The following is a 13,247-nucleotide window of genomic DNA, read 5'->3' on the forward strand; positions in this document are numbered from 1 at the left end:
GGGAGAAGAAAATATGATGATCAGAGGAAGAGATCAACGACGGAGACAGAAGAAACAAAGGAATCAAGAGTCCGGTGGAAGAAAAAGTACAGCCTAAACACAATAAAATACAGATGTCATGCATACAACTTTGCAGCACTCATGCTAAACTGTCCTTGGGTTTGCTCCTTCTGTTCGAACATAGACAGCGGAGAAAACATAGCACATTCATCTTTATTTAGGCAGTATTTGTAATCCAGAAAAGAAGTTACATAAGAACTTAAGAATTATTTTATTAGTAGTAGGAAATAGGGAGAAATATTTCTTGCACCCTCTCCTCCTTGTTCTCAGTAGTTTGGACACAACAATCCAACCGATTACTCTTGCTGTCACAAGCAAAATTCCTGTCATTAAGAAGTAAGCCAGAAGTCTTTCTAGAAGAGCAAGAGTATTTGTTTCAACTTCATTATCCATCTGATTTTTTTAACTATAGAATATGGGACAAAAACAAATAATAACAAAACATCACGGTAAATTCAAGTTTAGCTGTAAAAAGAGTCACCCCATTTCAGCAATAGAAAACACTCTCATGTGCCTGAAAGGGTCTTGCTAGCCCACACCGCACCTAAGAGAAAAACGTGGCGGAGGTGGGAAAGGGTGAGGATGATGATGACAAAGAAAAGTTATAGTCTGTCCTCAGAGAATAAGGAAAGGACTGGACACATATTTCAAACTGAGCATAAAATATTTTTACTTGCTCAAAATGAGCATTCAAATTTCACGTAAGGTGGAGATGGTCTGTAAAACTGAAGTATTCATCGAATAAATGAAAAAAACAGCCTAAGATTTAGCTAATTCTGCTTCTCCAAAAACATTGTCAGATACTCACTCTAGGACACTGCTAGGAACGTTAGCCAGTGTTTTTAGCTAGTAAGGGTAACACTAAGAGGATAAAATATTCTAAACTCTCCTGTTAACTCCCTGTACTAAAACATATCAAAACTTCCCATTTGGCTCCATTTCCACTTCAGCAAAACCTTCTCACGTGTTAGACTGCGACAAGAGAGGCAAATCAACAACTCATTGAATCAACATTTCATGTTCTGTACCAAGCTGATTGCTACATCGGTGTCACCGTCAAAGTCCGCAAAGCGCAAAAGGAGAAATATTTGTATGCCAAAGAGTCATCTACACCTTTAAAAGTTCCAACTGCAATGCCCTATTACCACCAGGAGACTTTTCTAATTAACATCCATCATGATAAAGCCAGAAAGGCTTAGAATATAAATCTTGTTCTTTGATTTCACTTGCAATACACCGCTATGATCGTTCTACAGCAAAAAATGTACATTTCCTTAGACATTTAATTGATAAATGAATAGCAGTTTCCCTTGAAGGGAAGTTATCACTGTCTGCTGTCACAGCACCAAAATGACATACAGCTTTGCAACAGAGGCCTGCAGGGCACCCATTACCCTTTTTAATGGTTTAAGTGCCCTCAGTATATAAATTTAAACTACCAATGGATCTTGTAGACTCATTTGGAAGATGAATGTTCTTAATTGCTCCTCTTTGTGCCCACTATTAATTTTAGTTATCAGAGTTCTGATTAGTAACAACAACGAACCTGTTAATCCACAACAAGCAATCCATCCCACGTTCCGGGCAGCACACCCCCACTGCAGCAACAAAACAAGCAAGTGCCACAGCATGTGCCATACACACAAACAAACTTGATCAAGGTGGACTATCAACCTCCTACAAAATGCACCTTTTATGAGAAATGCTCTAAACCAATGTGGTTCTCCTCATCAGCTACACCTCTTGTTCTTAGCAACACATACATGACTTTTCAAGGCAAGTAAAGTAAAAACCAGTGCTGTAGCCATTTATCCAATGTAACATCATGAGACAGACTAAGCATTTGCAAATCCTTTGCAGATTACTTTTTATGATTTGAAGCATGAACAAATTTGGATCTCCCCTTCTCCGTTTTAACAGTCAATTGCCTGCAGGCTATTTCGGTAACTATGGATATTAAGCAATAAAGCTAATGTAATATGCCATGTGCAAAACACAAGGACAAGAGATGATGGGTGGATGAAACCTGCAATAATGGTATTTTGTTCCCAGACATTTATTCAAAACTATATACATATGCATTATAAACAAATCAATCTTTAACCATTCAAACATAAAACCAAATCTGACAAAAAATACACTGTAAATAAAGACTTCTTAGCATCCTAATTCAGTTCCTTGGCAAGTATTCAAAATAACATAGCAGTATTGTTCCAAGAAGAAAGTGGACTTGCTCGATGAATGCTCAGTAGCTGCCAATGGGATTGAGCAACTGAAATCAACCACGCTTATGTGCTCTTTGCCACCCAATTCTTTGTAGACAGTCTGCTTACAGTCTACAAGTGACACAAGCCTCCAACTCAAACAATTGCAACTTTCCCCAAAACAACTCAGTCAAATGTACCTTGCTACCAACCAGTGTCCCGTCACCTCCACCTACCACATTACTTCAGCTGATGTTCAGCCGGTAATTAATTTTTCCTCAATAGTACCCTACAGCTGAAATCTGTGGGGACCTACCCCCACACATCACCAACTCTACGCACGCCTATTTGTACATCTCTCTGCAGCTTTCTGGCAGGAAGGCACACAGCACCGACACTCAGACGCCCTCGGACTGTGCAGTACCTAAGCCTACACTTAGTACTTGAGCCTCCCCTGGATTTCTACCGTCGCTCCCGAGGTCAAGGCAGCAGTGGGGACCAAAGCAATACACCAGCCTGGGCCGACCTCAGCTGCCACAACAGCCCGACAGGGGCTTGTGGGTTGCTAGAAGCCAGCACCTCTCCACTTTAGGTGATGCTGCCAGCAGCACTGTGCTACTCCCGCCAGTAGGGCAGGAAGGGTGCAGAAGAACTGGCTCTGCTCGGGGAGCAGGAGCAGCCTCAGGAGACCTCCACCATGCCTTGCCACACCTCGGGCGGCTGCAGCCGCCAGCAAGAAAGCGCTGACACCTTTGCGAAAGGAAACCAGCTCGTCTGTCGGGAACAAATACCTTAACAGCAGCACTGGAGTCACCAGTCTCATAATCTAGTAAAACGGAAGGGATTTTAAATCTGGTTGCTTTTGCGCTTTTTTTTTTTTTTGGGGGGGGGGGGGGCAGGCAAACCACTAACCGCATTTTGGGTCGCTCAAATTCGTTCAGGTTTTGAGGAAGCATTTGGGAAACATTTATACTCCACAGAAACCAAGCAAATCAACAATTCACTGTTTCTAATATCTTTTTCCTTAAGCTTCCCTGTGTTACTAACTTCAGCTTAAAAACATCTAGGACTCACATACTCCAACATCCTTTTAACAGAGATGTGATAAATCATGCTAGTCTCATAAAGATTTCCTGAGTACACGTCCATTTTCATTTATAAAGGAGAGAATCTTAAAGGTTCATTACAGGAAGAGAGAGATGAATATTCTACACTGAACTCTACAGAAAGAAATTAAAGCTCCACTAAATGGCAAGGTCATTAAGATTAAACTAAATTTAATCTTAAAATTAATCTTAAAATCCTTAAGATTAACCTAAACTTAATACAGATCATACAGTCAGGTTTACACTTCACCTATAAAAAGATAATTGAATTTAAAGACAAACTACATTCTTTTAAAAGTTACTGTGATATTTCTTTACTAGCAACACTCAGTCCTGACATCGCTCTGTGATTTTGATCTTTCCTGCCTTGGTATGCAAGGACGTAGGAGAAAAGAGCTGAACCAGTTTTTCATCAGGTTAAAATATGGATATGCTACAGACTGGAAGACAAGCATGCATCAGGAACTCCCATCGATAATAGTGGAAGGCCAGTACAACTTTACTGTGGCCTCCCACCTCATCAGCTCCGAAGAAAAAAAACTGACTCAGATTTCGAACTACTCATCTCGATCTAACAACTCAAAGGTTCTCACTACAGTCATATGGTTTCTAGAAACCTTCATGCCAGTTTTACCATTTAGAATAGAAGCAGCTAGTGGCATATCTTCTGTACACCAATTTCACAAACCCGGGAAAGTTATTCAGAATAACATTATACGGATGCTATATTGGAGATCTATTAACCGCTAGGTAAAAGAAGCTACATTCCTACATATCACCTAAAAATTTTGCAAGTTAGTTTTCATATTTAATTAGACTGTAACAATTCCAGTGCCCTTTAAAATATACTCAGAAAAACAGCAGCACTAAAACAATTTCAAATGCCAAAAAAACTACTAGATAGTGGTAAATTAAATACTACTTGGTAAAACTGGCTGATGAAGAATAACAAATACTTAATGGTCATGTTTTACATCATCTTTTCAAAAAAAAAAAAAAAAAAAAAAAAAAAGGAAGTGTCACAAGTTAGGGGAAGGGAAAGGCTAGCATTTACTTTCTGAAGTCCAGAGACTGAATATGTTACTTTGTCTGATGTTACACCTTCAAGAATATTAAAAATAAAGTCAAGAAAATTCAGTATAACAAACTGGATGGAATGAAAAAGGAATGAAAGGAACAAGGACCTTATTATGAAGTCTCCTGTAGTAACAGTATGGATCCACTGGAACTCCCAGCTACAGTCTCACCAAGATCTGACACTAAGTTGCAGAAACTAATAGCAGAAAGCAATGAAAGAAAATTGCATCTTCTGCTGTTGGATAGGGACAGAGAGGGAAAATGGGAGCACTTGATTTGTTTTTTTAAGCAACTAGGCTATAGAAATGAGGACTATTTCTAAAATCAATCAGCATTGTAAAGGATTTTTTTCTGCCATAAAATGGCATATACAGAAGGGTAGTAGAAACAAGACATGTTTATAGTTTATTTCTGAGAAGTGTTATTGCATCTGACTACTTCTGGTATTATGCAATATCCAAAATATACTGGTAGCATCTTAAATTTCATTCATGCTCCTAAATTTTAGAGAGCTGGTTATAAACCCAGAAATTCATCCACTAAAAATAAGTGGATCACTAAGACAGGAAAATATTTAAGTATGAAAAAATAGTTGTACTACAGTCACGCAACAAACTTTCTCCATGCTAACTTTTCCTTTATAAAGGAATCAGTTACCAATGGCTTCTTTGGGACTCATATGTAGGAAGGTGTCATACCAAGAATGAAATACTCTCTTCTCATCCAGTTCAAATGACTAGTTGGAACAATCTGCTCTTTTTATTCAACAGCATGCTTTTATTTTTCTCTACCACCTGCTGTAAAAGCATAATGACTAGCTCTAAATCTATCAAAGTAGATAGCTCCATGGTAAGAACCCAGTACAAAATTATGTTTAGCTGGGGTGCCAGATAAAAGTCCCGAGAAAATTTTTCTCCTCATACTGATTGGTGAATTTGAGGCTTGCAGAGGATAAAAGTGCTATATCAGGTCTTTTGTCAGACATACATCCAGGAACAGGGTCTGCTTTTAAAATCACCCACCTACCACATTAATTTACCTGCCTCTATCACAGCATGCCTCATAGCACAAGGTATCTTTATCTTCCAAAGGCATTACATTATTTCCTTCCGTTACAACTATTTTAAAGCACCCTGATTGCAAAGCATTCAGATACCTAATAAGAATATACTATGAATTGCCATTAATGCTACTTGAGAATAAAATATAATGACTTATCCTAAAATACTTATGCTCAATACTACCTACTAAAATATAACACTGAAATAAGTTAAATTAACCTAGGGTAGCTAAAAAGTTAGAAGTTCAGAGACACTACTTAATTAAAATATTACCACGAAAATAGCAGTCCTTAAGGGAAACTACAGGTTCTCCTTCACTGCAGAGAGAAATCATACTAAATGCTAACAATATTTATCTACTAGAATTCATTATCCAAAACATAACTGATTACAGGTAAGAGTAGTAAACATCAAGTAAACTCAATTACCAGCAAATTGGTTTTGTTTTTAAATTTCCTACCCTGGGTCCCATTATCAGTATGTTTTAATCATCCCCTTACCTTATTAACTTGAATAAGGAACTCCAGATCTCATCCAAAAACATCAGTGGAACGTAAGTTAGGCTAATCAGGAACACGTGCAACTACATCTAACTTAGCGTTATTTTATTTTTCATTGTAAGGCTTTTGTTGTTTTCATTAGAACAGTCAGAATAATCTAAATATCCCTGTAAACTAAACATTTCAGAAATTAAAGTGCATGAAAACACTCCTAAAGCACTACATGCTAATAAATCACTACAACATTAAAATCCATTACATATACCCAACCTCCCCACCGAATAGCCACAGATCAGCATCATCACTAAAATAAACAACAGAAATGATCAGAGGTCATCAGCTGAGCCCCCATGTACGCATACTTTTTTCATATTGTATCTGTATTCCACATTTAACTTCTGATTAATAAAATATAGTAGCTTATTCTAGAAAGGAAACACAGAGACTTGAAAATCATTAAGCACAAATTACAAAGAACACAGGATGTCTCACTAGCATATCCTTTTCTGCCATCTTCAGGAAAAGATCTCGCTATTAGTGCCAGCATTTAGCGGGACTAGGAAAGGCTTCATCTCTAACATCAAATGCTTTGCAGTGGTAGGCAGCTGGAAAGCTTTCCATGCTTCACCAGCAGTGAACAGGATGGAGAAAGGAAAGAGCTGTAGAAGGGACAAGATCAGTTTGTTTCTGTCAAACAATCTGTTCCTTCAGTCTCTAAGTTACGCAAAATCTAATCTAAACAAATTTGTCTTAAATTTCCTCCGATTCTCCAGGGAAAGGGAGGCTTTCCGTTCTTTAGTGGAGAGGCAACAACAGCTAACTAGAGAGAGTTACAGCCATTCAATGTTTTTTTTCATGTTTTCTTCATCCTTACCTAGCACGGGCAAGGCAACATACAGCACCTAGCCATGCACATGCAGATCGCTTTATATACCTGAAGTTTTGAAGACAAGCTGTTTCGATTCACAAGATATTCCTAAAACTATGAAGAAACTCAGAAATCCTCGTAATTCCATGAAATTATGAAAAAGCGTCAGCATCTGCAAAATACCAAGGCCATTTGGTACTTCAGCTCATAGGCTGCAAGCTTTAGTATTCCTGCTGTGCACTGAGCAGGCTTCTGACCAGTTGCACTGGTGACAACAGTTTTATCATTTGAATATAAATAAGCAGAAAAAACATCAGGTACTTTATATTAGTAAATAACTTTCATGACTCTACTGAGAGTAAGTAAAACACCAGCAAGCAAATTCTATGACTTCAAGGAAGACAACTGACAGGTCCAAAATGAAATTATTCACTTCGATTATTTATGGATAAGTGGTCTTATGGTGCTACTTCTGAAAAAAATTCCTTTCTTGAAGACACTATTAGTGGTTACTTATAGAAAATCTTATGTAGATGTCGCAGTCTCCAGCATTTCTCCTAAATGTACTCACAATATACCGTTAAAAGTTAATGGATAAGAATGCGATTAAACTCAGTAGGAGTGCCAAATGAAGACAGCCCTACATCCATTACATTAAATCACAAAATTTTCTTCAGATTCACTTTGTATTCTGCTCTCCAAGACAAAAGTTGAAACCAGGACTTGGAAGAAAGAGAAGTTCACAGGTAAATTTTTAGCTGTACTATTCATGTCAGCTATCCAATGAAAAAAGCAAGCCTAACTACACTAGCCACCCTATTAAAACTTTGACAGTATAACCTTAAAATAAGGTGACAGAGAAAAACGTTATTTAAAGATTTGTTCTAAAAAAAAAAAAAAAAATCTTGTATCTAGAGCTGATACAGGTGTCAACATTTTGTTCAATGGATGAAAATGTGAGTTTCCAGTGAGAGAGCAGAAGCAGCCACTCAAACACAGGAAAGTCATATCTGAGGAAAGCAGAAACTATCACAAGTTAACTCAGCATCACTGCAGAAGCAAGACAAACAAATGAGCAAAAGGGGAAGAGTGTGTAAGTTATATACACTAGATCATAAAAGGAGTTCAAGGAATACAAGAGCAAAGACCTCTCATGGGATATGACAAAAAAGGAAACAGAGGATTCCACAGAAGGAGGTGAGCACTAGTACGGGAAGATTACTCCCCATTTCTGCCATTGACAGCGTTGGGCAGATAGAAAGGCCAGTAACAGGACAATAAATATCTAAGAAAAAAGAAAACAAGGATGGGGTGAGCATTGGGGAAGAAAAGAAAAAACAGGAGTTTTGGAGATGTGACCAGACAAAGCAGAAAACTCAGGTAGAAAATTATAACCATTTAAAAAAAAAGTTACTGGAAAGCTGTATTTATGCAGGTTATGCATAATGTTTTTAATAAAAAGTGAATAATTCTGTTTTGATAAGACTATGCTGCAAAAAGGAAGATCCAATTAAATGTAAGGAAATGGACAAAGCTCTGATATTGAAAACAACATAAGCTATTACAGAGATCATTTCTGAAGCCACAGAAGGAGGTAAGTCCAAAAAGGAGGAGAGAGGACTGAAGAATTCAGTCATAGAGTAAGTTCAGAATCATAGAAGGAGGATGACGAGAACCTCTCAGAAGAGATCTTTCAAGAAATGACATCAAGGTACATGAAGAATTATGCAAGCAGTAAATGATAGAACTCAGGCAAATGAATAAGAGAGAAGGTAACTTGTAATACTGAGATCAAATGATTACCTTCACACACACGGGCACTGCTAAACTAAACGCCAAATCTGAGAAGAACAGAGCACCTTTGCAGTTAACGCTCTAGTTAAACTGACAAATACTCTCTATGGAGTGGCTTTGTAAAACAATATAATAGATAAGCCTAAAGGCTAGATGAATCCTATCCTAGACTGTGCAGTTAAGTAGCAGCAATTCGGAGCCAACCATTTGTCCATGTCCTGATGCCATAATGCTCAAAGTGCGATAAAGAGGACACAGAAACATGATCTCCACAATCTTACAATTTCAACATATAAATAAAAAGGCATCTCTTTATATTATACGTTGCATAAAAGTTAAGTACAAGAAAAACTATGGCTAAAAACTGTCTTGGTAGGCACTGATAGGCTACCAATAAAAGGCTCTGAGTGCCTATGCCAAATTGCATTTGGGTGTAGAATTTTAGGCCTAAAATACATTTTTCATGAAAGCATCAGCTCGGTGCTAAATAGTAGTCAAAAAGACAATTCAAAAGTTAGGAATTCTACAGAAAGAAAGATACAAATATAAACCTCTTGAGCAGCCAGATCCTGCACAACAATGCGCGGTTCTGATCTCCCTCCTCATAAGGGTTATAGCAGAAACAGAAAAGGCTTAGAGCACAGCCAATAAGGATAATCATAAGATGTTCAAAGTACTAAGTATGATTTAATAGACTACGACTTTCCAGCTGGAGACAACAGAGGAGATACGACAGAAGCCTGCTTAGTGCCATACCCACGAGAACGCAGATCAACCACCCTCTTTCTATAGAAAGATTACAGGGACTTAAACTAAGCTGTTGGGTATCTGAATCAAGATTAAACACTGTGATGTTAAGCTGTGGTACTCCCTGCCACAGGATACTATAACTGCTTGAAGTTTACAGAGAATCAAGGGGAGGTTGAGAATCAGTGGTATCAGCTGAGACTTACCTGAGTGTACTTTTGGCCCAGAAGACAACTTGACACATATTGGAGCTGAGACAGTATTTTGGGAAAGCATAGCTACAGATTTGCCCTGTTAAACTCTTCTTCTAGTCACTGGCATTTAAAGAAAAGATACTGGGCTAAATCAGTCTTTGGTCTGGAACATGCTATTGCATATTCCCATGTGTTTTCCCCTTCTTCAACAAAATTAAGTAATAACTATTTGATTTTATTTTGGGGATTAACTACCTCAGAGGGCAAAAACAAGACACAATAAATTAAGGAGGGAAGGAGGAATGTTACGTTGAATGGATGAGAATGAGATAGAAAAAATAATAGTAGGACCACAACATAAATCAGCAGAAAAGAAATCAGAAGAAATTATGTCCTGAATATACACTATTTTAAGCGGCTTAATAGCCGAAAGTTTCTGATGGTAACTCCCTATCACTTTCTTTTGCCACATGCAATCCTTAGCCATTAGTCTACGAGTATTGTGCAGGGCAGGGGAGTGCCTATAGACAGGTCTCTCTGTGCAAACAGTTATAAACAGTTCTGAGAACGAGTTCATGATGGTGATGGAGGCCTGACTTTGTAAGATAAAGTTAAAAGATACACACTCACACTTTCTGCTCAGTAATTATCAACCATATATGCATAATCCTGTAATAATTTTTTTTCCACCAAATAGCACTTGACAACTTGGTAACTGAGGCTGCAATCATAACACGAGCTAGACTCTGAAAAGGACGCTGCGTTTTAAGCCTTCCATATGATTCACTCTACAGAAGGTACTTTTGTACTCTGAAATCTCCGTTCTTATTTAAAAAGTGTCAAAGCTGGCTCTTCATACTAGTTTCACTTTTCACACTAGACAAGACAATTACACATCCAACCAGAACTTGTGCAAGTATCACACACCTATGTATTCACAACATCTTTTCAGCCTTCTTTTGCCAGTGTATTCACAAGAAAGGACACATGAAAGAAAGCATTCACTTTTTTGCCTGCCTTTACTTAAAACACAGACAGCCTACTAGGGAAAGGAAAGAGGCAGCAGGGTAAATTCCTAAGAGTATCAGAAGACCAAGAATGAGTTAAAGTCATACTATTTCTCATCAGACAATGAAAAACTCTTGGAGGGAGGGTAAAAAAAGGTCTGAAGAGTTTCATGTTTAATTTTTTTTTTAACCTGAGAGAATAAATGTTAATTATTTCAGTGGACAATAAGTTTCTTATTTTTCTGTATCATAGCTTAAAGCTAAAAATTGGCTCTGCATTATCAAGCCATCATTTTAAGGTTAAAATATAGAATATTATGCAGAGCAATACAGTCAGAAGAAAATACTTCATAAGGAGTAAAAACTAAGAAAAGCATTAAAATGTTTAATACAATAAAGAAATCAATATTTAATAACCAACATATAATGTGTAGGCAATGAATAAAGCAACAAGCATAATACAATTTTGCCGGTTTTAAATTGAAACACTTCAGTACCAGAGGGATATACATAATCTGTAGTAAAACAACAGCCTCCAGATGGGATCAGAAGCGTGAAGTTCCCTCTCCCATTTTTTTTCTTTTCACAGTCCATCTCATAAACATATAAGATGATGGGAAGGGAGGGAGGGAGGAAGGAAGTTTTATTCATACCACTTGTACCAGTAGGTCAACCACATATTCACACGGAACGAGAAATGAGTGGTATAGACTACTGAAAATTGCTGTTTTAATTAGAAGTACAAATTCATGTCATCCACTGACACTGTGAGACTGTGTCCACTTTTCATTTTCATCCTGTAATTTTGAACCTCTGTGGACCCTTCAAAGGGACAAAGATAGACTCCAGGTCTTCTCAGCTGCATCTCATCTCTGGGCATCTCCATCCACAAACACACTTCAAAACATTATCTCCATGTGGTTGACTTCAAACCTACCCATGTTCCAAAGCGCTCTCCGTCCACCTGAGCCACATCTCAGCCAGTCCTTCTGAGAGCATCAGGCTATCGGGAGCAGCGCAACACAGTTAGGACAAGCCTTTTGCTCCTTTCCTCCAGTCTTGATCTCAGACCAGCATCTCTTTTCTCAAGCATTGCAGACATCACCATACTTCATTCACGTGTGCATTTAGGCCTCTTTCTATGCCCTTCTCTCCAGATATGTCTGATTTTTGAAGAGTAACTAATAAGCATCTCTGAAATACACTTTTTCTGTAAGCCTCTTCCAGCTTTCATCTTTCCTTAACCCAATCACTTCAGCATCTCCTCTAAGCCCTTGACAAATGCATCTTCCCCCACTGTTATCTATTCACAGTACTACTAAAAAGACTCTTTTTATAGCCCATCACTTTGGCTGTATTCCACTTTCACTTCCTCTCTCCATTTTAACATAAGTAACATTTTTGTAACCATTCACTGTTTATGGCCACTTACAGAAAGCCAGTCAATTCAACTCAACAAAACTAGCAGCAGCAACTGCAAGCAAGCTATTCGTTTTTGTTGTTTCTGGATTTGTTTTCCTCAGTTTCAGCCAGTTAAAACAACCCAGGGTGTAGGGATCGGGTTGAGGGGTCAAACAAGTGCCAGTAAAAGGAAGCGGCAGGAGTCTGTTGTTAGGAATAAGGTTGGCAGACACGCATAGAGTGAGGTGCTGGAGCATCAAGTGTCAAGTATGAGCAAGCACACCATTTGGTTGACTAAATATACTGCTTTCAGCTGCTGAGGTCTCCAGCGCAAAAATTACATGCAATCCCACTCATCTAATTTGCCAGCAACATCTGCTTAAAGTCAGAATGGCCCACCTGGCAAAGGCACAAAAGCAGCACTTAGTTAAATTGCAATTGTTCTTTAAAAAGAGAGTCCAACTACAGCTGCCCTGATGACGTCTCTGGGACTGAGCACAAACTGCTAGCATAGCTGAAGATTAGTAGAGCCAAATCAAGAGGCCAATAGTCTTATTTGATGTACGGCCTTACACTACTTGCATCCCCTACCAGGTGAAGGGCAAACAGAAAGAAAAGAAAAAAAAAAAAAGGCCGACTTTGCTAGCATTTTTTCTTTAGTAGCCAAAGTATAACGAGAAAGACATTGTCAGCACTTTCTTGTACTAGACAATTCCTTGCAACGTTTACATGTATTTTATTCTTGTACATCAAATTTCAGGCAGATACAATTTAGTGGTGACCAGTCTTTCCTTGGATTGCAGGTAGAATCTTCCATCTAGCAGTGACCGGAGTGCTCATTCACCTTTGGTTTGCTCTTTATATAGACCAGTTTCATTGAAACAGCCCTGATTCTCCAGTCCAAATTAGTTTTACCCAGAGTTGACTTGGCAGACACAGCAATTCATATGCAACTATACTAAGTTCTGAGAGACAGCCTTAGTTTTGCAATAGTTTTGGAACATATTCACATAGAATAGCTTTTTCGTTTTAAAGGAATCTACAAATATACTGTGATCTAGAAGGAGATGTGTGCTGCAGTACAGTATTTACTGGGGACAAGGGGTACATTGAGCCATATCAATATCATCTTGCTCCTATAAACTCAGCATTTTGCTTGTCCACAGTTTTTACACAAAGGTAAACAATCATCATCTGGTGACAGAAATTACATCCTTTAAAACAGGAT

At 38.2% G+C, this 13,247-nt stretch overlaps 1 protein-coding gene across 17 annotated transcripts in view; it reads right to left on the minus strand.

The window, feature by feature from the left end:
• The window catches only part of PTPRK (protein tyrosine phosphatase receptor type K), a 412,420-nt gene that overhangs the window by 322,937 nt on the left and 76,236 nt on the right, over positions 1–13,247 (minus strand). The gene's annotated exons all lie outside the window — the stretch shown is intronic.

The sequence above is a fragment of the Struthio camelus genome, chromosome 3 (assembly GCF_040807025.1).
Source record: "Struthio camelus isolate bStrCam1 chromosome 3, bStrCam1.hap1, whole genome shotgun sequence".
NCBI lineage: Eukaryota > Metazoa > Chordata > Aves > Struthioniformes > Struthionidae > Struthio > Struthio camelus.